This window comes from Malaclemys terrapin, chromosome 1 (assembly GCF_027887155.1).
Source record: "Malaclemys terrapin pileata isolate rMalTer1 chromosome 1, rMalTer1.hap1, whole genome shotgun sequence".
Lineage (NCBI taxonomy): Eukaryota > Metazoa > Chordata > Testudines > Emydidae > Malaclemys > Malaclemys terrapin.
Window position 1 is genome coordinate 113968655 of NC_071505.1, and position 26056 is coordinate 113994710.

A 26056-nucleotide genomic window follows, 5' to 3' on the forward strand; every position below is an offset into this window, starting at 1 on the left:
TTCCCAAGTGGTCAGACTTTAAGGGTTAACTCTCTCCCACTGCTACTTCCCTGGAGGAGGAGAGAAGAAACTGGTCTCTTTCCAGGGGCATAGTCACAGCCTGGTACTTGATACTGCTTTGAGGAGTTAGTCAGATGTCAAAGCTGTGGCTCCACTCCCTGATTCAACCAGAAAGTGGAGGGAAGGGTTGTATGTTGGGGAACGAGGGGTGGAGTAAATTATTGTTTCAATACACCTAACTGGGCATTTCTTCTAGTTAGTATTTAAAATATTTTACAGTTTTAATGCAATTTGAAGAGAGCTCCCCACGCTTTAAAGGAACTGGAAAGCTAGATGCAATATGCCTGCCTAACGCAAGTCCCAAGTGGAAAATGTTACGATGATTGACAGCACAACTTTCCTTTTAGGGCCTCCTGAGCACTATGTTGCTTTAACTGTGAGAGCAAGAGGTACAGAAGGGCATGAACATGACATTGCTCACCTAGGCTTTATTTTACAGGTACTTGGGTCAAAGCTATTAAATCTGGGTGAAGCAGGGAAGTGCTTCCTACTCATGGACCCCTCTTTCTGTGGGTCAGGAAAGGACTCAGCACAGAGAAGCATTCAAAAAAGCAAGGCTCTCAGCCAACTGGTCAGACTGTCACCTCTGCCATCATGGAGTAAAGGAGACTTTCCACCGGAAGGGTAAGCCAAGCCTGTGATGCTGCGTTTCTCTGTTGGACAAAACCAGAGCCCTACTTAACGTTTTTTCCCCTCAACAACCAATCATATCACATTTAATTTACTATCAATACTTATGTAGATTAATTACCTGCAGCAATACAACCGTGGGTTGTGCTCTTAACAGATCTCCAGCTAAAGCAAGATCAGATCTGGTCAATATGGGACAAGAGACCTCCAAGGAAAGCCCGGGATACAGTATGAAAATCAGCATTGGTGTTTTAATCAGTGACCCTTTTCTGTTTGTGTCTGAGTCAATGTACTGTGAAGGTGAAATGCACTGAGCTACAGAAGGTGCTATCTTTTGGAAATTATTTAAGTGAACCCCTGGCCACTTGCTATAATTTAGATTTGGGGTCGGGGAGTGAAGTACAGGTGCCCCAACCAAACTTCACCTAGGACATTTACATTCAGCCTTTTAAAAATTCCTCATTCATTTTCTAGTTGATGCAGCATTTTCAATCACTTCCCATCCAAAACTGATGTGTAAGGCTTCTGTGATCTGTTCAGAGCCAATTCATTCCACTGACGGAGGAAACTGATTTGTATGTGTGTATGTCTATAAAGAGTTTTAGTATCCATTGGGATGAAAGGAGCTATATAAACGCAAGAGATTAGTGTTATCGCTGCAAACAGGAAAAAAAAGCTGTGCAAACTATGACCAAATGACTGAGGTTTAAAAAAAATAATCTTCCTGGAAAAGGAAAAACCTGGTTAATTTTAAGACCCTCTAAAATTCCCTATTCCTCCTAGAAGATCCATCTGTCAAGACAGGAACAGACAGCTTCTGAACTGGGTGGATCAGAGGTTAGCAGGATTATAATTTTACTTTAAAAAGGTACATAGTTAAACAGATGGTAGCAGCTCTTAAATTCATTATCAAAAGGAGTAAATGTATTGCAGGGAGACAGTGCAGTTCCCACAATGATCCATTAATAACCTCAAGCTTGACCCAGCAATTGCTATCTCCTTTAGAGATAAAAAGGGTAGGTCACTATCTGATTCTTTTCTAGCTGTCATCGTTTCAAACCAGAGCATTACATTATTGCTGAGGTTTGATCTCTGTGTTCTAAGGGTCTAACAAGTATCAGATCATAACTCAAATAATAGCAAATCGACAAGACAGAGGAATTTCAGAGTGTATGCTCTCCAACTATAGGCAACAAGACCATGTGCTAATTTAGGAATGAAGTGTCATCAACAGCTTTGAGTATTATAGCTTTTGTCAGATCAGTTTCACAGCCTTAAACATATTAACAATTCAGTTCAACTCACTACTCTCACTGCCTTGACCATTACAGACCAGCCAAAATGTTCCCACTCACATTGAAGAAGGAGCTCTGGGCTTGCACTTATGTATTTTAGAAAAAAAAAAAAAAATCTTGGCTCAAGGAATGCATTAAGATAAATATAAAAAAGTGGAAGTATAACTAACTGCCAAACACCAGACATGCTTCTGCATATTGCAGCCTTCCAGATGGCATCTCCTTTCATGGCAAATATAAAATTTCAGCTAGACAGTGATCTCTATGAAGTAAAAAAAATCTCCATTACTTTCTCTCATTCTCATCTTAACGCCCTTTTCCATTCACCGTATTATTTATTTTGTTACAGTGGTGCCCATGGGTCCTAATTGGGATCAGAGCTCCAATGTGCCACGTGCTGTACAAATGCACTGGAACACATGGTCCTTGCCCTGAACATCTTACAGCTAAAGGTCTATGTTTTAAAGAATGGATTTTGGGTGCCTCCGATTTGTGTCCCAAACATCAAGATACCTTGAGAGAACTGAACACTCACCCTCTGAAAATCAGACTTGTTTGATGTGTCTCAAGTTAGCTATCTCAAAACTGGCACTGAAAATCACTAGTCACTCTTGAAAATGTAGGCTTAATTCCTTCTATAACATACCCTCCATCTGGAACTGCCTATTCCTTGTGTCCACTCACTCAATTCAAATCTGTCTTTCCTGAAATCCAAAACAGGTAAATAATGCCACCAGCCCTTTTTAAACAGATTTGAATAACTTCTAAGCAAGGCACTGAGTACCCTTTGAATCTGGCCCTAAATTAAAGTCATTTTACAGCCTCCCAAATATTGTCTATTTAGACTGTAAATTACTCATGGACTATGTCTGCTTTCGATGTTGATAAGAACAAGTTACACTATCTGTGCTCAAATAAAAAATGGAAATTAATGGAGAAAATATACATTGCTTAATGCTAAAACTGAATAATGAGGCCCTAATTGTTTTTTTAAAAAGTATAGTAGCAAAAACTAAACCACCAACATAATGATGTTGCCTTCATTTTAAAATGAATATCTTAAAATGTTGATTTTTAGTTTAACTGAGATTTTATACTGTATGCCAAATGATTAGGGCAAAAAAAAAAAAAAAAAAAAAAAAATGTTTTCAGACAAGTTATGAGCCAAAGGTGGAGGGGGGAAAAGGGTATATCGCAAAAATGGTTACACTTATGTGATTTCATAGCAGCATGGAATGTTCCAGAGAATCAAGATGATAACACAACAGGAACAGTTACAACATGCTGTCACCCACCTGAATCTAGCTAATCTTTGTAGAGATAACCCATTTCTGCGCATATGAAAAAGGCTAAATTGATAAGACATTGATTTTTCTCTAAAAAAAAACAAAAAAACATTTTTAAAGCTGTTAACACTTTGTGTTGAGCACTCCATTCATCATTAAGATAATGATCTTTAAAAGGCCAATTCCATGTGAGGTGTGCCCTGAATTTGAGAACTGCAGCACAGCACATCTCTCAAGGCTTAGCCTTGATCATTTGGACAGTTAGAGATTACACTCACCAATTTCAATCCACTTGAGACCACAAGCTGAATCTGGGCACTTTAAATGAAAAGCCATATCCATTTCTAGTACCGATAAGTTTAAATTAGTAATGACAGCGTCTAGTCATATGGAAGCACGGGGATGTGGATAAAGGAGACTCACATTCATGCCCGCCTTTCTCAAAACTGCTGTTAGTTTATTCAACAGAAAATACATAAATCAACTGGCTAGAAAAAAAACCAACAACTCCACTTAGCTCAAGGACTTTGGTCTCATACTGTATGACTACACTGCACTACACTACATCTGACTCAAGTCTGACCCTAAGCCCCTCTTCCATTCACACACAAATCAGTCTGACTCGGGTCAGTAAGCACTTGGGTTCCTAGGACCCTGCTAGGGAGGTTAGTCTGAGTCCAAGTCCTGGGTCCAAGCCTTGTCATTTTGCTGTGTGGATGCAGCTCAAGCAGCGGACCCGAGCCAGAAGGTCTGTGTAGTGCAATGTGAATGCATTAGCATGACTGAAACACCCAGATCCCGCAACTGTAAACCCAGGTTAACGATACAATGTGGACACAAGCACAGACTTGGAAACACCAAGTCCACAAACCTGGGTCCTAAAGACCATCGGGCCCCAACACGAGTGAGATCTCCAGGCACTACCAGAATATAAATGTTAAATACTAACACTAACAGGTTCCCTGGAGTGGAGACCATGAAAAACAAAATGTTTTAGTGTGTGCGTCTGCGCAGGGGAAGGCAGGGGGGGAAGGTGGTGGTGGAAGGGAATTGGTGATTAACTTTCAACGTTAGATTGCATTCTCAAGGGTAATAACTATCTTCACAAGGATCAGGGCTAGAATACACAAACAGAAAGAAAACACACTAGCTGCCAAAATCAAAGGGGCAGAACAGGGAGCCCTGAAAACTCTCTCTGCTCCCACCAATCACATACCGCAATGTGTATACGGATGGATTCTGCTACATTACTACAAGTCTGTCCTAGCCTATGTGCCCCTTCACCCACAACATTTCCCATTTTTTAAATCTTACATCAGTTACAACAGAACTAATCCAGCCACAAACACCTCCTCTTCGATCCTATTACTGAAAACACGAGGGCCAATTCCTAGTCCCTTTCAGGTCAGCTGGACTTTTGCAATTGACTTCAATGGGACTGATGTTTAGCTCAATAATACCTGTACCAGTGTTTAATTCTATTTTAAGACAACATTCAACAGTAACACCAAACATGACCTATTGACTTTCATTAATTAGCTTTTGGAATTCTAAGTATCCAACCTTGCATGCTTTTATGCAAAGATGTAAAGTGATACATTCAGATCTCAGCTGTCTATAAAGCGGACAGCTCAGAAACCACAAAGAGGCTAATCCCCAAATTTAATTTGGCAGCATACAATAATTTTATAGCGTGTATTACTTGTCTGTAAGCACTAGTATCTTCTAAATTTCTAATCGTCCCCTGGTTTCTGTGGAATTGAATGCAGTAAAATCAACAGCAACCCATTTGAACTGAAATGTGAGTGTATTTTCAGTTTCTCTTTCATACATCATCTAAAGAAGATGGGAAGCATTTTAAGAATTCGTAGTACTTTATACCCCCTGGTCATGTAAGAATTACTCTGTCTTATTGTCAGAAACCACCGATGAATATAAAGTGCAAGAGAGGGAGACTGCTAGTAGGTAGTTTAAGCCCCAGATTTTACAAAAAATGTAACCTTAGTAGAAATGTTTTCATGCTTTCTTTGTTTTATTTAAAGAAAAACAGGTTGGTTGCTTTACTCCAAACATTGCTCTGTGGTGTTTGCAACTCAAACAGTGCAGATATCGGTCTGTTTCTTATGTCCACACAATCAAAAGCCATCCTTAACAAGGGCAATGGTGGGGGATGGGGAGGAATAGCATAAATGGTGAAAAATATGTTTTTTAAAGTTACTTTAATCTTAATATAATCCAAGGTTCTATTAATAAATAAAACAAGGTTGGGGTTTATTTGTTTGGGTTTTTGTTGTTGTTTTGGACATAAAATTTTAGGCCCCAATCCCACAGATCTCTCTGCATGTGCTTAGCGCTAAGCACATTAGTCCCATTGACTTTAATTTTACTCGCATTGTTCAATTGAACACTGTAAACACCCATGTGCTTAATCCTAACAGTGGTCCTTTAAATAACAAAATTTACTTCAACACCATGCTTTGCCATTGTATTATAATGGTCATTTCCAACAAGACAGAAGATTATGTCCAATCACATATGGTCAGAGTCAGGCTCTCAAAGACAGGATACCAGTAACCACATTCTTTTAGTAAGCAATATTTCTGCTTCGCTACCGTTGGGGGGGGAGGGGGGGGAAATCTCTGAACTCCCTCCTAAGAGGCACAAACATTCTAATATGAATTTAGCTATATTAGAAGCTACATAATCTGGACTGCACATCACATTAACTGCACCATTGTTAAGAACACATTAACTGCACAGGAAACGTGTATATCACTAGATTTGTTTTCCCAGTGAGGAAACTAACACCAGGAGAGACCCAAAAGATAACTGCAGGAAACTTGAAAAACTGATTCATACTGAATTGATTGAATTATTTTCCTGAAAAAGAAGAGAGAGAAAAAGCTATGAAGGCAAAAAGCTCTGGAATTTTATTTTTTTCTGAGCACTGATCCAGGGAGTTTCCAGGAGGAAAATTTGTTCAAACAAATAGCAGAGATGGACTGAGAATACTAGTTAAATAAGCTCTCAGATCAGCAAGCACAAACCATCCTCCTAATCTTCAAACATGCAACATTTGAAATTTGTTAGTCTCTGAGGTGCCACAAGTACTCCTGTTCTTCTTTTAACATTTGAAAGGTCATTTGCATCCTGGGAAGGAAAATGCATTGGCCCGTATTATTCTATGCAGAATGGTAGGAATAAACACTGCCCTAGAGCATTCCCTCAGCCTAGGAAGTGTAGAATGGACCCCTCCATGGGCAGATCTCCCTGCCTATGAGGAAGGTGTGTGCATACAGGCAGGGAGGGGAGAGTACCACTTGTATCAGCACTATGTCCTCTCCCTTACACCCCAAAAGAAGTCCCTCCACCAAAGCTTTGTGAGGGAAAGGTCCCTGGGGTTTTGAGGCTAAGTAGGGACTGGACACTCTGTGGCATATCCATACACCACCTGTGGACATCCAAGCTGCTATACTGTTGGAAGCAGCATCAATTCCCTGAGTCGTGTTTGTAGCTGCTACTGAGACATCACAGGGGACACCAAACCAAGTGCAAAAAAGCTCGTGTTTCATCTGGCTTTAGCAGATGATGCCTCTATGCCTCTGCCCCCTCCCACAGCCTCCAGAGTCCATGAGGTCGGGAGGTCTCCAAACTACTAAATGATTCTCTCCTGGAGTCCCTGCCTCTCCAGCCCTTTTCATGGGTCTCTCCCGTGGCAGGAGTGATCTGACTCAGCACTAGTTTGCACTTAGCTTTTTTTCCAACCAAGGACCTTAAAGCACTTTACAAACTACTTCAGCCTCAGAACATCTGGCGAGATAGTGAAGCACAGACACACCCATTCTCAGTCTACCCCTTTGGATAAGTGATCTGTCCAAATTCATACAGTGAGTCGGGGCAGAGATAGAAGAGAACCCAGGATCCATAACTCCCAACCCCTCTACTCTCACCTGCTTTGATACTCCAAAGGGCATACAGGCTAAAGTCTGTGTGTCTGGACACAGCACACAGAACATTTTCTATGCTAATGAACAAAATAGCAGCAGGCAACATTGCCTCTCAGTGGGCCTACTTCTTTTCACAATACTCAAACCCCTGAATCACCTAGACTTCACCAGTGCTTCTACTGAAAGTCTAACCTAGTGTGCCCAGAACACCAGAACAGTGAAAAGACGCAGGTGGGATAAAAGCAGTCCATTCTCCATTACAGGAAATAGGGAGAGAAGTGAAGAGGAGGAGAGGAAGAGACATCATCTGAACCACACTTATCTTGTTTTATATTTTTCAACATTGGCAAAAATTTTACTCTTTGGTGTATTTACCTTATTCCTATTTAATTAATATTGTCCCAACGAGCAACTGAAGTGTACCCAGCCAAATCTGACATATCTATACAAGTGTATCAATCACCTGTTTGGGTGTTTAACTGTTGAAACTTGCAGAGAAATTGAAACTTTAAGGCACAAATTTTTAACAATGAGCATGATTAACCACTGGAACCATCTCCTGCTATCATCAAATCAAGATGGATGCCTTTCAGGAAGATATGCTAGTCAAACACAAATGATTGGGCTCATTGTAGGGGTAAACGGGAAAAAAAGCCCACACCGTTTTATGCAGGAGGTCATTCTGGCCTTACAATCTATGAAAGCTCTTTCACTGTTTTAAAAATAAACACTGTATTTAAATAATAAAGTTCTGTTTAACTTGCGCATTCATTACCTAGTACAACAGAGGTGTTATCATAATACAAATATTAAATAAGAAACCAAAAGAGAATTGTAGGTTCGAGTTATTCTATCCTTTTGGTTTTTTTGTCCCGCTGGGCCTCTCTCTCTGAGCAAGAAGTTATACACCTTATGCTCTGCACTAACCAGGTGCATAGTTAAAGGGGAAAAAAGGCACAGCCTGAAGTCTGAATTTCCCTATTTTTCCCTACAGTCTCCAAACTTTAAACACTTAATTCAAAGCCTATTAAATGTACAAGACTTACCGCTGTGTATGAGGAGGAAGGGAATACGGTTTACAGACCTGCCATGACAAAACAGAGTGCAGTTTTAGAGCATGTCAATACAAGGCTACGAGAGAGAGCCTGTCACACAAGCACTAGAAAACACCTTTCCGCCTACTGACTGGCTGATCACATGGCCACAGCTCAGACAGGGATCTGCATTCATTAAGGGGCTCAGTACATACATTATCCTTTTGTTACACTCCCAAATGCAAAGCCTAAAGAAACAGTAGAGGAAAGAATTGTCACATCAGAGGCAGCAGTTTCTCCTCAGATTCACCATTCCTTTGCTCGCCAGATAGATGCATACAGTCCAGCTCAGCAGACCCTCACTAATTCATATGAACAACTGGGAGGCCCACTGCAAATTACTTAATTTTACAAGTTAGTGAATAAATGAATAATAAAAATGGCCTTATTTTCCTCATTCATTTCAATGCTGGCCATTTTATTTATGATTATACCTCAGAACATACCAGCAAATATACTGTAGTATTTCCTGTAAAAATAATTATCTTCTAGTAATGCAAGACCTTGCTACAGCACTCCATTAATTCTTTGAAAGATGGGGAGAGATCCAATATTTTGTGCAAATGAGGGATTATCTGGGTTCCATCACACACACTACTTTAAAATTAGGCCCTTAGTATATGCAATGAATCAACATGAGTCTCTTATTAAAAAAACTGCATTTCATATTATACTTTGATATGAGGGACCCTTTGCACTTCGAAAGTTAGTTGTTGTCATGGAGCATAACATATAGAAATACAGCAAGAACACTAATATTCCTATCAATCTGAGCTACTACATGCTAGGAAAAAGAACCACCAGTCTTAAATAACTCTCAAAAAGCTACTGTTTGTTTATTTTTATTAACCCTGGTATAAGTGAAAGGTCACTAGTTCCTCACAGGAAAAAGAACAACTTACTGAATCACAGAAGCCTAAATGTCACCACTTAACATACGTTAACATGCTTCAAAGGCCATGCTAGCTGTGTTTCAAACCTCTCTGCATTCAACTCCCAGTTCTAACTAGGGTGGATTATAAAGATGCATAAGTGTATCACATCACACACCTCTATGTTCTTAGCTATTTTGATTTGGAAGTCAAATGACTTCGCAGCTGTACAACCCATGCTTGATTTTAAAGGGACCTGCAAAAGAAAAAATAAATAGGTGTGTACGTTGTTTTGCTGCTTAATGACATTCAAAGGTGGCCTAAAAGTTTGTTTATATGAAGCAAAATAGGGATCAGAACTAATACTTTTTTTCCCCCGTTACAAGTCAGCTTTCACAGAGATAGGATATCCCACCGTTCAGGCAATATAGGTTCAATCATGACTCCTGCAATCTACTAAAACACTAATCATTTGCCTATCTGTCAAAAGCACACCACAATGTAGGCCTGATCCAATGCCCATTGAAATCAATGGAAAGACTCCTATTGATGTCAATGAGCTATGGATCAGGTATTAAAATACAGTTAGTAACTGATCACTTGCTACAGTTACTCTCTAGTGACATGGGCTATTAAATGGGGGGGGGGGGAGGGAGAGAGTACAATATTAGTTACTGGACATTCCTAACATAACACCCATATGAAAATCAAGATCTCATAAATCGGCAATTAAGAACGTTGGAACAGGTTACCCAAAGTGTTCTGTTATTCAAAACCATTATATGCCAATCTTAATATTTACAACCAACGAAAGAGATCCACAAATCTCCCTCAAAGCCAAAATATTTTATGATCATTAATCCATTCCTAATATTCCAACAGAATAATATTGTAAAGTCTTGTAAAGTGACTGGATGGTCTTTTTCCCTATCAAATCCTCAGGATATATTTGTAAAAACAGATTAACCAAATTGTTCCTTTTGCTGTAATTACCTCATTCCCTCTTGTCCCCTTAGCATTCTTGAACAGAGATGGCTTGGGGAGACTGCAAGTAATTTGCCAGAGTTCCACCACATTTTCATTCCTTTTCGTTTCAAATGTCACTGTTCCAATAGCACTGTTCAAAGCTGATAGCAAAGGAAAGGTTTTCTACATGAGCAAGAACTGCTAATCCAACCAATATTTCTGTAGCCTCAGGCTAGTTCTTTTTCTCTTATTTCACTACTTAAAAAAAAAAAAAAAAAAAAAAACGGGATAGGAGGGGCCCACGATCTACCTTCAAGCCCATTGGAATCAATCTTCCTTTCTCTTCCTTGCAATTTGGAAATCAGAGGCTTAAAGACAGTGTTCCCATCCTCCTTTTACAAGTTGTTTACATGTGATAAGAACTAGGATGTTAATAAAAATAGCTCAGCACCAAATCATGGATATTTCACAAATGCAAATCTAAAAAAACCCAAAGGCTAATATTTATGGATTACCAGGTCTCTTTCCCCACATTTCCAACCACAGACTAACATTTCCAAAAAGGAAAAATAAACGTAGGGAAATAGCAAACATCCATCTCTTACATATCAATGTCATGAACACAACTGCCAGTGGCTGGCTTCCAATAAATTTTCACACTGGATGGCTAGGACATTTCAGGGTGCAATCCAGACATTAAGGAGGTTGTGTCACCCCTGCCCTGCAACCTTGGGTGCCTTACACTGCCTTGCTGCTGTAGCTGCCACCTGGGTCATTCACAAACAGCCTTCCAGCATGCCACTCACATCCCGAGTGTCTGTGTATAACTGCAGCCTGCCAGCAGCACTCCAGTCACACTTGGGATTCCACATGCAGGGTGACCCCAACACACTCCCTATCCTGGATTTTCCCCAAAAAATGTGTATTCTGTATTGCATTACCAGCTCTCAGATAATAACGGTCCATTATCCCTGTAAGGGAACAATATACAACAACTTGCCATCCTAAATGGACTTACCCACACAGTTCACAACACTGGATTAATTTTGCTTAAAGAACAAAAAAAGGTTTATTTAACTACAAAGATGTAGATTTTAAATGAGTACAAATAATAATACATTAAAGTCAGAAATGGTTACAAGATAAAACACTTCCTAGTACTAAAACTTTACAAGCTAGGCTTTGTCCAAGGTAAAATTCTTACCACATGCTTCCAACAGCCATAGTGACCAATCTTCAAATCACCCCTAAAGTCATAGAGCTGGATTCTTTTGTCTTCTTAGGTTCAAGAGAGATGGATAGGAGAGACAACTTGGGGTGTTTTTGCCCCTCACTTTTATGGTTCAGTCCCCCTTTGAAATGCATCTTCCAGAGGGTGGCTCCCTAGATAAAGTTCTTTCCAGCTGAGAGCAAGGAGACATGATGTCTAGTGGGGGGTTGCTAAATTGTTTGCTTAAGCTGCAGATCTGTTTGTTCCTGCTCCCTTTCCTTGCCCAAGAATGGCCACTTGATAGGTAATGGCCCAACTTTGATGATACCTGGCCAAGTATCAGCTTGTCCTTTTTCTTTGAAAAACAGGTTTATCCACTCCCCAGACCTGTCTGGCAAACACACTTCAGTCATGATTTCAGCTCATGTTCAGAACTTCACTTATAATGTTGTTACATACGTGTTACCATGATATTATTGTCCACAGAGTTATTAGTTTTCAAATGATACCTTCCAAGGCATATTCTGCACAAAGATTATTACTAACAAGTGTAAGGTATGAATACAGGGGTGTATTCTGTCACAATGGCATAGCCCACATCCCATTTAATACTGTGCATTGCTGATATTGTAGATGCTCCAAAAAAGGATTTTTTAATATTGCAATTGTGGAGTTCTAGTACTTTTGAAGCCAGTTAGGTAATTCACAATGATTAGGTAACAGAGGACAGCTTTGCTCATCTCCCCTGTCCTCAGTATAGTCTTGACCAGCACTTTTACTACCATCCTGAATGCCTCTGTTGTTTCTCTGTGATGGGGGCACTAGATTCAGTGTACTAGGATGATGTCAGAGCATGCAGAAAGAGCGCTACGTTGCATGAAAAAGACACTAACTTGATAGAAAGAGAAAATATCTATCCCAACTGCTACAAGACCAATGGGGTGGGCTATCTATCTTGTTCAATATTTGTAAGGCTCATTTCCCGAATGAAGCAATGGCAAGGCAGAAACTCTTAGGAGTCGAATAACCAGGAAAGCCAGTCAACACAGAACAAGTATAATGCTGCCATTAGCATTGGAACTTTCATTGCGCCAATTAGGATGAACCAGCTGCTAGTAAAAATAATACTTCACATTTATGTAGTGCTTTACATCTTCAAAAGGCTGTACAAGCATTTGCTTAAATAATCACCACAAAACTGCTGAGATGGAGGTACTACCTGTTTTACAAATGGGAAAACAGAGGCAGAAGTGAAACATCTGTTACCAAGGCCAAGGACTTCATTTATACTGTAAGCTCTTTGGGGCTGGGACCATCTTTGTGTTCTGTGATTGTAGAGCACTAGCACAATGGGGACCTGGTCCAGGACTGTAGGTCATGGGTCCTAACAACAACATGGATAATAAGAACATCCAGAGTTACTAAACCTCAAGAGTTTAATAGGTGCATTAGCGCCTCCCTCTGACCAATAGGGATTAAATATAAGATTTCCCAATGAGCAGGTTATTCCATAACTGCCTACTACTCTGAAGATTCTGGCACTGTCAGAGACAAGATACTGGACTATAGGGACCAGCATGTCAAGTCCTACTTGCAGGAGAATTGAGCACCTCTGAAATCTCTGGCTATAAAAGACTTGCACCAGACCAAAAAGTGTGTCAATCTCCCCAGGAGCAACTTGCTCCCAGTTTCTTGTTCAGATACCACCACTCGGTACTGAAGGAGCAGATGAAAACATCCCTCCTAACTCCCAGACCATTCTTTATCCCTAGACACAGAGAGAGGAAGAGATAAAAATTACACCAATAGTGTTAGAACATAGGAAGGATTGTGGATCTGTAAATAATGATACAAGTAGAGGAGAGGAATTAGGAGCACAGATAAAAAAGGTCCATTGTGGCAAGATTAAGCTAGAGCTGATGATGGGACATCCAAGAGGAGAAAAAAGTGTAAAATTACATAACTAAGCTAGTAGGCCCCAAATTCTGCCTTTGGATGAACTTATAAAACTGCAGTTAAGGCCAATGGAATGCTTGCACTAATTTGTGAAGCTGCAAATTATTTTAGAGGCACATAAATATATGACTGACTTCTCCATTTATTAAAAGGCCAGGAGATCATCAAGCTCTCTTCAAATACACCTTGATATGAAAAAAAAAACCAAACAAACCCAAAGCCACGGTATGACTAGATTTCACCGCAAGAACTCAATTTATCATCATCATTCATAACACTACAAAACTACACTGGGTAGCTGGAAAAACAAGATGAACATTCCACTGTAGTACAAAGGTTTCTAATACATAAACCATACGTAATACAGTCATTTATCTGAATCCAGATCTTTCCCATATCAGATGTCACTTAGGGCATGCACCAGGCTCCACCAGCCCTGTCTAATCTGGGCCTCTCATAGAGGACATGCAAAGTTGTTATATTTCATAACTTTTCCCTCTCTGTAATGTTCAACAGAGGGATTCTTTCAGCTGGCTCCTTGCGTGTGTTCCTCCGGCTGCCCAATAGCACGCCTGCCATAGCAGATATTCTGGCTTCATTCTGAACACGTCCCCAATATTTCCATCTTCTTTTCTGGATAACTTTAGAGATTAGAGTTGCTAAACTCTCCAATGAATCTCAGCTCTCGTAAATTCAAACCATTGAATGCCTACTTTTTCTACATTTGCTCCAAAATATTCATGAAATAAATTGTGATTTTCCAAGGGGCTTGAAGGAGTGAGGCACCTAACTCCCTCAAGTGTCTTTGAAAATCCCAGCCTATAAATTAGACAAAGCACAACACTCTCCCTCAAGAATAATTAGGCCAGATTCAATTTTAAGACGACTGCTCTGGAAAGTGTCCGAGATTTGGCTGTAAGGATGAAGTAAGGATGAAGGCATCCCAAGAGCACCGCCAAAAGCAAGCAGAACCAGTGCTTATTTTGTAATGAAAGGGGTGCCAGGGCTCAAGCAGTTACATTCCGGGCCTCAAGCAACTTTTTTACAATCATAACTGACGCAGCAAACCCAGAGGTGCCTTCAGCCTTGGCACAAATCAAACACTGAGCAGAACTCACTGTGATAGGGAGAGGGAGAGAGAGAGAAGGCAAAACTCTAGAACAAGATGTCAAGAGTCTGACTCCACTAGCAAAAAACAAAGTTCTGAACATTTGTGAGATGAGCACTGCAGAAGGCTGGAATAATACTAGTTCTCTCTTCCACACAGGGAAGAAAGAACAAACCCTTTAACCAGAGTTCATATATTTCAGGCAGAAGTCACCAGCGCACTACGCAAATGAGTCACAGTAATGTGGAATTTCAACCAGCCAAGGTGAAAACATTGCTAAAACACGCTTCGCGATCTTGTTAAATCACACTGTATAGCTGCAAGTGTTAAGAGAATAAATATGCTTGTTCAGTCTCATGAGATTTTTCCTTTTTAGCTCAGACTTTGTAAAACTGCAGCAGGTGTAAATTAAACACTTTACTTGCCCAGTGTTTTTGGACCTGTCAGTAACCAACAGATGAAAAGGTAGTGCTAACATGTGACTTTGATTTTCTCAACTGCTCAAGACAGCATTTTAGTGTCTTAAGGAAATTAATAGCAGCAAGCCCAGTACCTGTTTTTCTACAAGGGTAAAGAGAGTTTTTACTCACAGAAGAACAAGTCAATAAGCAATACCAGCTCACCCCCACATAATACAACCCTTTATTCTCCTGCTAAAAATATCCCTAGGTGGCAAGCATTGAGGCGCCCAGTGATAATGCAGTGGGTTTAACTGAAGTACCTGTGAGTCAAGGTAAAGCAGCTTTATTCTACAGAGCTCTAAAGTATAACAACCTTCTAATTAAAACTAAATTAATGCCTATGTTCTCCGATGGTGTGTATTTCTGGGAACCATTGAGGAAGCAACATACATTCAGTAGGCACCATCATGTCTTTACTTGTCTCTCCAAAGTGCCTAACACAATCTTAGGCATTCAAAATTATAGATAAATCATCATTATCTCTAGACACTGTGAATGAGCCAAATATGATCTCTAGCTACACTTAGAAGACACTACATTAATTGCTACTCCTCCAGTTGGGTTCGGGGGACAGAATATTAAGGAGCCTTTCAATAGAAAAAGCCTTGTAAAGGTTTTCATTGTGCCTGTCGCCACCTATTTGGCAATTCTGTCAATACAAAAAAATTAAAACTACTGTTATCATTTGTTTGATTTTAGTATTAATGTCAGTACTATCAAAAGAGAAACTACAAAATGACATCAGAGGGTTCCTCATTCAATCTCTCTTGAAGGATTTTCCAATCAAGTTTGGTCAGTTTGCAAAGTGAAAGATGTTTTTGCTGTCAGCCCTGCAAACTCCACCCAGGCTCTTAGAAGCCATGCTGCTTTTGTGTCCCCTACAGCAGTCAAAAGGTTCCGAAGTGGGCCAGGAAATCAGCATAAACTCCCTCTCACTTCCAGCAAGTGAGAAGTGAGAGGGAAAAGTATCTTCCTTACACACCTGGGAGCAAGATACAGAAGATGAAGCAAGGTCAAGGAACAATACCTTAGACGGAAGCCCACCATCTTGCCTCTTCCCATTAGAGAGAATAGGGTCCAGATCCTCTTGGAAAATTAGGCATCTCACTCCCATAGATTTCAATGAAAGTTAGAAGCCTCAGTACCTTTCAGAGGATCTGGGACTAGGTGCGTAGGGTTGGCTGTAGGCTTCACTTGTAGAGTTTTCCCTCGTCTTTCATATTACCTTCTGGCTGGTAGGTTAACTAGTCAATGTGTGGTATTTTTTGAAGCCCTGGACTAATTAAATTCCATGTTTGCATGTTATAGTTTGATTTTGAAGTGTTTATAAGATAAAACCTCTATCAAACGTTAACACACCCATTAATATCATCCCTTTAAAAAAAAAAAAAGAGGATAGATCTGCACAAGGCCTGGTTTAACACACTGGAGTATTAACATAATTTGGAAGCAGACTGATTTTCCAGTGTTGTGGCAAACATTTTACCATTCACAGCAAGTCCTATCATCACTCTCCAGAGGTATCAATTTCAAAATGCTGGGGGCAAGGGGGAAGAAGAGGGGGGAAACAGCTTTTCGATATTTCATTGAAATAAAACAACCCAACATATTTGAAGTGTCACGGGCCACAAGATCATAGAATCATAGGACTGGAAAGGACTTCGAGAGGTCATCTAGTCCAGTCCCCTGCACTCATGTCAGGACTAAGTATTATCTGACCATCCCTGACAGGTGTTTGTCTAACCTGCTCTTAAAATCTCCAATGATGGAGATTTCACAACCTCCCATGGCAATTTATTTAGTGCTTAACCACCCTGACAGGAAGTTTTTCCTAATGTCCAACCTTAACCTCCCTTGCTGCAATTTAAGCCTGTTGCTTCTTGTCCTATCCTCAGAGGTTAAGAAGAACAATTCTTCTCCCTCCTCCTTGTAACAACCTTTTATGTACTTGAAAACTTATGTCCCCTCTCGGTCTACTCTTTTCCAGACTAAACAAACCCAATTTTTTCAGTCTTTCCTCATAGGTCATGTTTTCTAGATCTTTAATCATTTTTGTTCTTCTCTGCACTTTCTCCAATTTGTCCACATTTTTCCTGAAATGTGGCATCCAGAATTGGACACAATACTCAAGCTGAAGCCTAATCAGTGCGGAGTAGAGCAGAAGAATTACTTCTCATGTCTTGCTTACAACATTCCTGCTAATAGATCCCAGAATGATGTTCGCTTTTTTTTTTGGCAAGTGTTACACTGTTGACTCATATTTAGCTTGTGGTCCACTATGACCCCCAGATCCTTTTCCGCAGTACTCCTTCCTAGGCAGTCTTTTCCCATTTTGTATGTGTGCAGCTGATTGTTCCTCCCTAAATGGAGTGCTTTGCATTTGTCCTTATTGAATTTCATCCTATTTACTTCAGAATATTTCAAATTTTAATCCTATCCTCCAAAGCACTTGAAACCCCTCCCAACTTGGTATCTTCCGCAAACTTTATAAGTATACCCTCTATGCCATTATCAAAATCATTGCTGAAGATATTGAACAGAACCGGATCCAGAACTGATCCCTCTGGGACCCCACACATTATGCCCTTCCAGCATGACTGTGAACCACTGATTAATCTCTGGGAACGGTTTTTCAACCAGCTGACTGGTCTGTAATTCCCCACATTGTACTTATTTCCCTTTTTATAGATTGGCACTATATTTGCCCTTTTCCAGTCTTCTGGAATGTCTCCCATCTTCCATGACTTTTCAAAGATAATAGTTAATGGCTCAGATATCTTCTCAGTCAGCTCCTTGAGTATTCTAGGATGCATTTTATCAGGCTCAGGTGACTTGAAGACATCTAGTTTGTCTAAGTAATTTTTAACTTGTTCTTTTCCTATTTTACCCTCTGATCCTACCTCATTTTCACTAGCATTCACTATGTTAGATGTCCAATCACCACCAACCTTCTTGGTGAAAATTGAAACAAAGAAGTCATTAAGCACCTCTGCCATTTCCACATTTTCTTTTATTATTCTCCCCCCATGCCCCCATTGAGTAACGGGCCTACCCTGTCCTTGGTCTTCCTCTTGCTTCTAATGAATCTGTAGAATATTTTCTTGTTACTCTTTATGTCTCTAGCTAGTTTGATCTCGTTTTGTGTCTTGGCCTTTCTAATTTTGTCCCTACATACTTGTGTTATTTGTTTATACTCATCCGTTTTAATTTGACCTAGTTTCCATTTTTTGTAAGCCTCTTTTTTGAGTTTTAGATCATTGAAGATCTCCTGGTTAAGCCAAGGTGGTCTCTTGCCATACTTCCTATATTTCCTACGCCGTGGGATAGTTTGCTCTTGTGCTCTTAATAATGTCTCTCTGAAAAACTGCCAAGTGTCTTCAATTGTTTTTCCCTTTAGACTTGCTTCCCATGGGATCTTACCTACCAACTCCCTGAGTTTGATAACGTCTGCCTTCTTGAAATCCATTGTCTTTATTGTGCTGTTCTCCCTCCTATCATTCCTTAGAACCATGAACTCTACCCTTTCATGGTCACTTTCACCCAAGCTGCCTTCCACTTTCAAATCCTCAACCAGTTCCACCCTATTTGTCAAAATAAAATCTAGAACAGCCTTTCCCCTAGTAGCTTTCTCCAACTTCTGAAATAAAATTGTCTCCAATACATTCCAAGAACTTTTTGGCTAATCTGTGCCCTGCTGTGTTATTTTTCCAACAGATGCCTGAGTAGTTGAAGTCCCCCATCACCACCAAGTCCTGTTCTTTGGATGATTTTGTTAGTGGTTTAAAAAAAAAAAAAAAAGCCTCATCCACCTCTTCTTCCTAGTTAGGTGGTCTGTAGTAGATCCCTACCATGGCACGACCCTTGTTTTTAACCCTTTTTAGCCTTACCTGGAGACTTTTAATAAATCTCCTATGTCCATCTCAACCTCAGTCCAAGTGTATACATTTTTAATATATAAGGCAACACCTTCTCCCCTTTTTCCCTGCCTGTCCTCCCTCAGCAAGCTGTACCCTTCTATACCAATATTTCAGTCATGCTTATTATCCCACCAAATCTCTATGATTCCAACTATGTCATCATTGTGTTTATTTACTAGCATTTTGAGTTCTTCCTGCTTATTCCCCATACTTCTTGCATTAGTATACAGACATCTAAGATACTGATTTGATTCCCCCCCCCGCCCCGTTCTGTCTTGTCTCTCATTTATCTCTACTATAACAGCCCATGCTCCCCCCAAATTCTGACCCTTCTCCCAGGTCTCCATGTTTGTGACTCACCTGCCCCCCTCAAACCTAGTTTAAAGCCCTCCTCACTAGGTAGCCAGTCTGTATCCAAATACAAGACTTGTTATGAATTATCAAAGATTTGCACTCTACTGGAAAATATGGCAATTTCCCAATTGTGTTACTGATGAAGACGCTGGTCTGAGTGGAGCTCTGAGACCAGATACAGACAGAATGTTTACCTTTTTAACAATTATGGTCACAGATAAAGTATCAAAACTACATTGCACAAAATCCTTAGAAGTGGCTAAATGGAGATACTGTTTATTATGCTACACAGAAGTTAGAAGACTGATCAGCAGCACTTTTTTCCAGCTGAAGGTTTCTACTATTTTCACTTTTAGCAGGCTAAACATTTGGATATACATATTGCAAGAAAATTATGGAGGTAATCAAGACAAAACAAGATGATTTGCAATCAGCTATTTCCAATTTAGGCCCTGATCCCGCAAAGATTCATGGCATATGTAATTTTACTCATGTGTGTAGCCCAACTGAAAAATAGAAGTCTGAAATGTTTGACCGATTACAGTTGCATATAACACCCAAGACCCCAATCTTGCAAACACATACACATGAGCTTGTGTCGGTTCTCAGGGTACCCAGGACTAAGAGTCACCTTGTTACTCCCCTCTGCCTCCACTGAGAGGTAGACTTGCTTGTGCTTAACTGGGTGTCAGCTCCCTGATATCACCAGCCTGTTAGCCACCCAAGCACTCTCCTCTGGGCAGTGCTAGTCCTTACCTTGCTTTGCAGGTTAGCAATAGGTGGACCCTAGTCCCCAAGCCCCTTTGAAGAGCTCCCCTGTAGCTCCAGCTGAACCACTGAACACTCACAGAAATACCAGGTCTGCTGTTCCCAGAGGGACAGTATGCACACCCGCTCATATGGTTCAGCTCAGGATCAGCACCTTGCTTAATACCACAGCACTACCACATATTTATAGTGAAAACAACAATAAGCTTCTTATCAAAAACTCAAGATTCAAGGGATAGTGAATAAGCTAATTGGAAACAAAAAGTTACATATAAAATAAAATCATAACACGCTTTCTAGAGACCAAACTTAGCTTTACTTCACCCCCAGGGTCACCTGCAGCATTTCAACCAAGGTTGCTTGAGATCCCATTTTCATGAATGTAAACACACCGCCCTTTTATTTCCCAGTTGCAACATGATGTGGTATCTTTGTTCACTGAATACAGTTCAGTAAAACTTTGAAGTGTATAACAAGAGAAGGTTCTCTTCCATTGCTGTGTTTCTCTAGCTCTTAGTTCCTTTTGGGGATTTTTACATTCAGCTTAGATCGGTGATGGGAGACCCATTGTGAATGAGACAATACTTAATTTACATCTCAACAGGGAGACAGGTGAATAAACATCCCTCAGCTGATAGAAAACCTGTTTGTCAAGCTTGCTTTGATACAGACTTTAAAACATATTTTCAGGATAAATACATTACTCCCTACAGTATTGTCTGTATATACATTTCACAATGATATTAATGATGAGTGTGACCCCGCTTTCATTTAAGACCTTACATGACCTCTTTGGTGAACCAGAACGTACATACCAGAATCAGGACATTTTGTAACCCTCTTGCCAGTTGGCCTCACAGTGCTTAACTTTAAGCATGTGAGCAGTTCCATTGCAATTTATGACATTTTGTATGTGCATTAGACTTTGAGGGAATTCGGGTCTCAGATCAAAATGGAGATGAGCTCAAAGTTCAAGCTGACAAGGTCTATTTTAACTGACTAGTTTCTGACACAGCACCCTTTGAATTATATATCCTGGATTTAAAAAAAAAAAAAAAAAAGAGAGGCGGGAAGTAGGGTTTTTCTGCTCCCACATTAATGTTAATTGAGATCTTTTCAACAAGGAAGAAAATTACTAATTTTACAGGGGAACAGCAAAACTGACTCTTCACAAAGGTATCAAATGTACAAACATATTTTCTCTAACCTTTCAGTTAGAGCAACCAAAGGTCTCAATCTTGCAAACACTTGCACAAAACGCTCAGTTTTATGCACACCAGCAATCCTACTGATTTAAGCAAAACCACTCACTTGCTTAAGTTTAATAAGTGTATACGTCTGCAGGATCAGAAACGTAGCTATTCCTCATAACTATAGCAAGTACAAGATTTTCAGACAAAAAGGTGATTTTCAAGTGACAGTGACCATTTAACTAGAGACTGCGATAGGGAAAACAATGAAAAGGTAAAAGCTCCAAGAAGGTTAAAGCCATTGATAACTGCAACACACATTAATAAAGACAGATCAAAAAGATGGCTAAAAGCCACGTAGTTGCAAACCATTGCATAGCATACTTGGAAAACCAACTCAGAGCCAGGATGTTTGAAAACTTTGGATCTCAGTGGCATAGACACACAAAATTGGTTTTATGGAAAATTCTGTACCAAAGAAAATATAAAAAACAAGCCTCGCCATATGAAGGTGGTCTATCCCAGCCACTTTAGGAAAATCAATACACACAGCAGCGTAAAGCATCACTGGAACTTTTTCTAATCAGAGGATTGAGACAGCATCATTCAAAGGTGTTAAATCACTTTTCTTGCTGGCTACCAGCCACTCAGGTTAAAGAGAAGAGATTCTGTAATATTCAAAGAAAAACCTTGGAGGACCAAGGATACAAGGCCTCCCAGTTTACTGGATGGCACAGTACTTGAGAGAAGGATGATAGAGAAGCAAATACTAGTCACTGAAATGAAAGTCAGCAAGCATTCTGTAACTGCAGTCCTTACCATGTGTGCCTTCAAGTTTTCTATTATTCCATTACAGTTGCAAAGGGAGAAGTTTTGATATATTTAGGCTCTGGAGCAGGGCCAGCTCTGGCTTTTTTGCCGCTCTAGGCAAAAAAGCCACCCGCCGCCCCAGCACGGCAGAGGAGGGCGGCGAGCCCGGCCGGGGCTCTCCGCTCTCCCCGACCGGCCGGAGCGCCGGGGGGAGGGCGGCGAGCCCGGCCGGGGCTCTCCGCTCTCCCCGACCGGCCGGAGCGCCGGAGGGAAGGTGGCGAGCCCAGTCGCGGCCCCACTCTCGGGCCGGAGCGCCCCGCCGCACTGCCCCCCTCCAGGCGCCGCCCCAAGCACATGCTTGGTGGGCTGGTGCCTGGAGCCGGCCCTGCTCTGGAGGCACCAATTATTTAACGTTATGTGTTTAACTTTCACCCACAGGGGAAAAAAATGCTGCAGTTAACAGAAGTGATTTTACATGGCTGGGATGATTTAGTTGGGGATCGGTTGGACTGGACGACCTCCTGAGGTCCCTTCCAACCCTGATATTCTATTATACGTTTCCAGCTGGACTGAAAATCATATTTCATGTGTGAAGTTAACATCGGACTGAAAAAAATTACTTGTATGGCAAAATACTCCCATTTTTAATCTCTGCATCATTAGAATAACTGTTCATTCTGTATAATAATTTATGTATGTCCTGGTAACTCTCAATCACAGTGTATTCCTTCTAATTGGACATTTATTTGTATTTACTTCTTCCCAATTGCATCTGTCAGATACAACCATTCAAAAAGTTTTAGATCAAAGACCATGAAGAATCAGATACAAAAACTTCACAGTATATACATACATACACATATATAATGTAATCCTAGAGGGTTTCATAACTTGTTGTACAATAAAAATAATGTTCAAAGACAATTGTGTTAATAGAGTCCATGCCCATAAAATAAAAATATACAAAAAAGAAAAAAGCAGAAGTATCATGTTACCCTGACTAAAGATACAAATCTGCCAACAACACTTATTCACTAGCCATGTACAAGACAGTCATTGTACAAAGAATATACCTGGCAATTAGGTCCATGATGTCCTTTAGACCAAACCTGGTCATTGTCGATACAAAAGTTTTACTAACAGCGTGGACACCAAGACAGAATGCAGAGCCCCTTCCTTATGTCACATAAACCTTTAAAAAAAAAAAAATCTCAGGTCCCCTACTGGTCATTAAAAACTAAGCTGAGAATGCCAAATTCGTCTCGCATATGGCCTAGTGCAGCAGTAGTCAAACAATCGTCCGTGAAGCACTTGCCTGGGTTTTCCATGGAGAGGTGCTTGGGCATATGGCGCTTATTCTCCTCGTTTCCAGCTGCTAGTATACAAATGTTTGGCTAACATTACCTTCCCACATAAGCAGTTTTGGTAGCTGACACAGGATGTCGTGCAAGGGCAAATGGAAAGAGGAGAAGAGCCACATGATCAGAAATGGGAGGGGAGATGTCTAAGAGACACCCTGTTAAGATGTGGCCTATGCTACAGAAAAAAGTCAGAAACCCCCCTACTGAGCATACATCTGAACACAGGTTTCATCACATAGCTCCTCCTCCGTACTTCGTTTTAAATGAAAATTCCACTATTATTTATATATATGCAATCCCATTGAGGTCAATGGGGTTTTATGGCTGCAGTTCACAGCTAAAGGTGTTCATCTTTAATCATATTTCATCTGTTCTACCATGATATTAAAACTGAGGTAAGGGAGAACAACAAAGTAGTAGTAGGAACATCTGTCCCTCTAGCTATTTTTATGGTTGCTACTAACCAGTTTTAAACCAGGCTTTATTCCCAGCTGTGGAATTGCTTTTTAGGTGCTCACTCCCAATACAAAAATATTTATCCCCCTGGGAAATCATGGTGTACGTAGTCCTGCTGGGGATCCCTTAAGACAGACCATGAGACCACCACTGGTGTTAGAGCCTAGAACAAGCTGGGGGGGGAGGGTGCGTGCCAAGGAAAGATAGCAAAGAGGAGGGAAAGGGTTGAAGAGAGAAGATCAAAGACAACAGAGGAGTAAAACGGAGTGGGACAGACAAAGGTATCCCACCCAAAAAAACTGCATTGTTAGTCACAGACAAGAAGAGCTGCCTTCAGAAAAGCCAGAAAGTGATACTATAATCAGGAAGATCCAAATCACCTGCTAAAAGGGAGGAGGGGCACAGAGAAAATAGATACACTAGTCTTACCCTGTTAGCCCCTCTTGCCCAACCCCCCTAATTAGGGCATCGTCTGATATTGACAAATTGATAACATGAGCCAGGTCACCTTACCTAAAGGGGTGGAAAGTCATTAACAACACACAGGTACCAGTACTGCAAACAGCCTCTACTCCAGGGGGACAATAAAATCAGCTACAAACCTCCCGTGGTGGAAGCCCAGCTGACAAGATCAGAGAGCAGGTGTGGCAGCTACCGCTGAAGTTACCAGGAAAAATTAGAGACACATCAGCAGCGTTTGTCTCCCCAACACCCTGACAAGGGGGGGGGGGAGGAACCCAGAAAAAGAAACACCCTCTCACTCTACTTGTATAGCACAGGTCTGAAATACGCTGGGGAAGGAGTCACCTGGCAGGTTCTGAAGGAGTTAAAACACACACAAGGCTCCCAGCCTGAGGGCTTCCAGTCTCTACCCCCCACACCAGTTGAAACAGGGGAAGGGAGGGTGGCAGTGGGCATTGCAATTCGCCATATTACAAAACAAGCACACATGCAAAAACAAACACACACAATTTGTGGGGTCGGGGGAGTTAAAGGAGGACAAAAGGGGACCCAATCAGCTGGGAACATCCCAGCCCACCACAGTCCCTGCTGCTGCCTTTGGGAGCCTCTTACCTTTGGAGGGGTTGTTTTCCTTCCTTGCAGGCAGCAGCTGATGTGCCGCCACCAGGCTTCCCTTGCACCGGGGGCGAGCTGGAGGGGAGGGCGGCAGGGAAATCCCCCCAGCCCTAGGCGCGAGGTGGCCAAGGAGTGTCCCCCCGCCAGGAGGGCTCTCTCCGGCGCATAGATAACCAGCCTCGGGGAAGGAGGCACCCAGGTTACGCTGCTCCCCCCCTGTTCTGGCTTGCTGCTGCTGCTACTGCTGCTCGTGGAACAAAGTGCAGCAGCGAGGGGAGGACGCAGCAGGCAGCTCAGGGTTCCAAAGCGCCCGCCTCTGCCGCTTGCCACTGCGCTCAGGCTTTCCGCAGGCCAGAGCGCCCCCTGCTGGCCATATTCTTCCCCCATCGGGTGAGCTGAGCCGCGTTCTCACTAACCTGGTGTTCAGACCCGCTCGATCCCGATAGCTTTTACCTCCGTGGTGTGTGTGTGTGTAGTAGGGGAGGTGAAATCACCGCCCTGACCTTATTTGCCTGTTCCCGTCAAAGCAGCTGAGTACAGTATGTGACTCCGGATTTTGTTGAAGGTTAATTAGACGCGCTGTACTTTTTTTTATGAAAAATCAATACAGAAGTAATCGGGAAGGGCGTTCAACCCAGCATTCAAACCAAATCCATACATTTGGAGTAGCTGGGAGCGGGGGAGGAGATTGGAATCCAGCCCCTGATCTTGTTCTGAAATTTGCACTTTTTTTGCCGCGTACCGGTAACATGCGAAACCAAGACCTTTATCCTAGAAACACTTGTACACTTAAGCACAGAAGCCATCCCACTGAACTCAGTGAGAATCACACATGTGTGATATTACATGCAGATTCTGTGTTTGCAGGATTGGTCAGAACAGCCTCAAAAATTGTGGTGTTCAAAATGCTGACGCCGATCTGAAGCTGTGCTTCGTTTTTCCGGCCCATCTCTAAGCTCCATAACTCTCAGCTAAAAAAGTAATAGTCTCTTCTCCCTCTTTTCCTCTGTGTGATTTGCATGATTGTTTGCTAAGCACAGGGTTGTCTCCCAGGCTATGACAACATGAATAAGAGCAATTACAAACAAACAAAACCCTTCATCATAAAAGCAGATATTGTAAAACCTGCCTTCAAATTAATCTAGTATGAGGATGGAGTCTGCCATCCCAAGTGGAGAATTCAAATGAAGTTTTTCAGCTGGTTTATTTTATAGTGGTTCCATCTGGAACTACATAGC

General features: G+C 41.3%; 1 protein-coding gene across 4 annotated transcripts in view; it reads right to left on the minus strand.

The window, feature by feature from the left end:
* EPS8 (epidermal growth factor receptor pathway substrate 8) overlaps positions 1-25084 on the minus strand; it is a 197207-nt gene extending 172123 nt beyond the window's left edge. Inside the window, exons 1-2 of one of the 4 annotated variants that reach the window (XM_054036092.1) lie at positions 24816-25084; positions 8265-8302 (exon numbers count right to left, since the gene is read on the minus strand). The gene's annotated coding sequence lies outside the window, so the exon portion shown is untranslated. Of the gene's footprint in view, positions 1-8264; positions 8303-21933; positions 21953-22997; positions 23117-24815 lie in introns of those variants that run through there. The other 3 variants (XM_054036101.1, XM_054036082.1, XM_054036115.1) reach the window with 3 other exon arrangements.
* Positions 25085-26056: the final 972 nt, after the last annotated feature.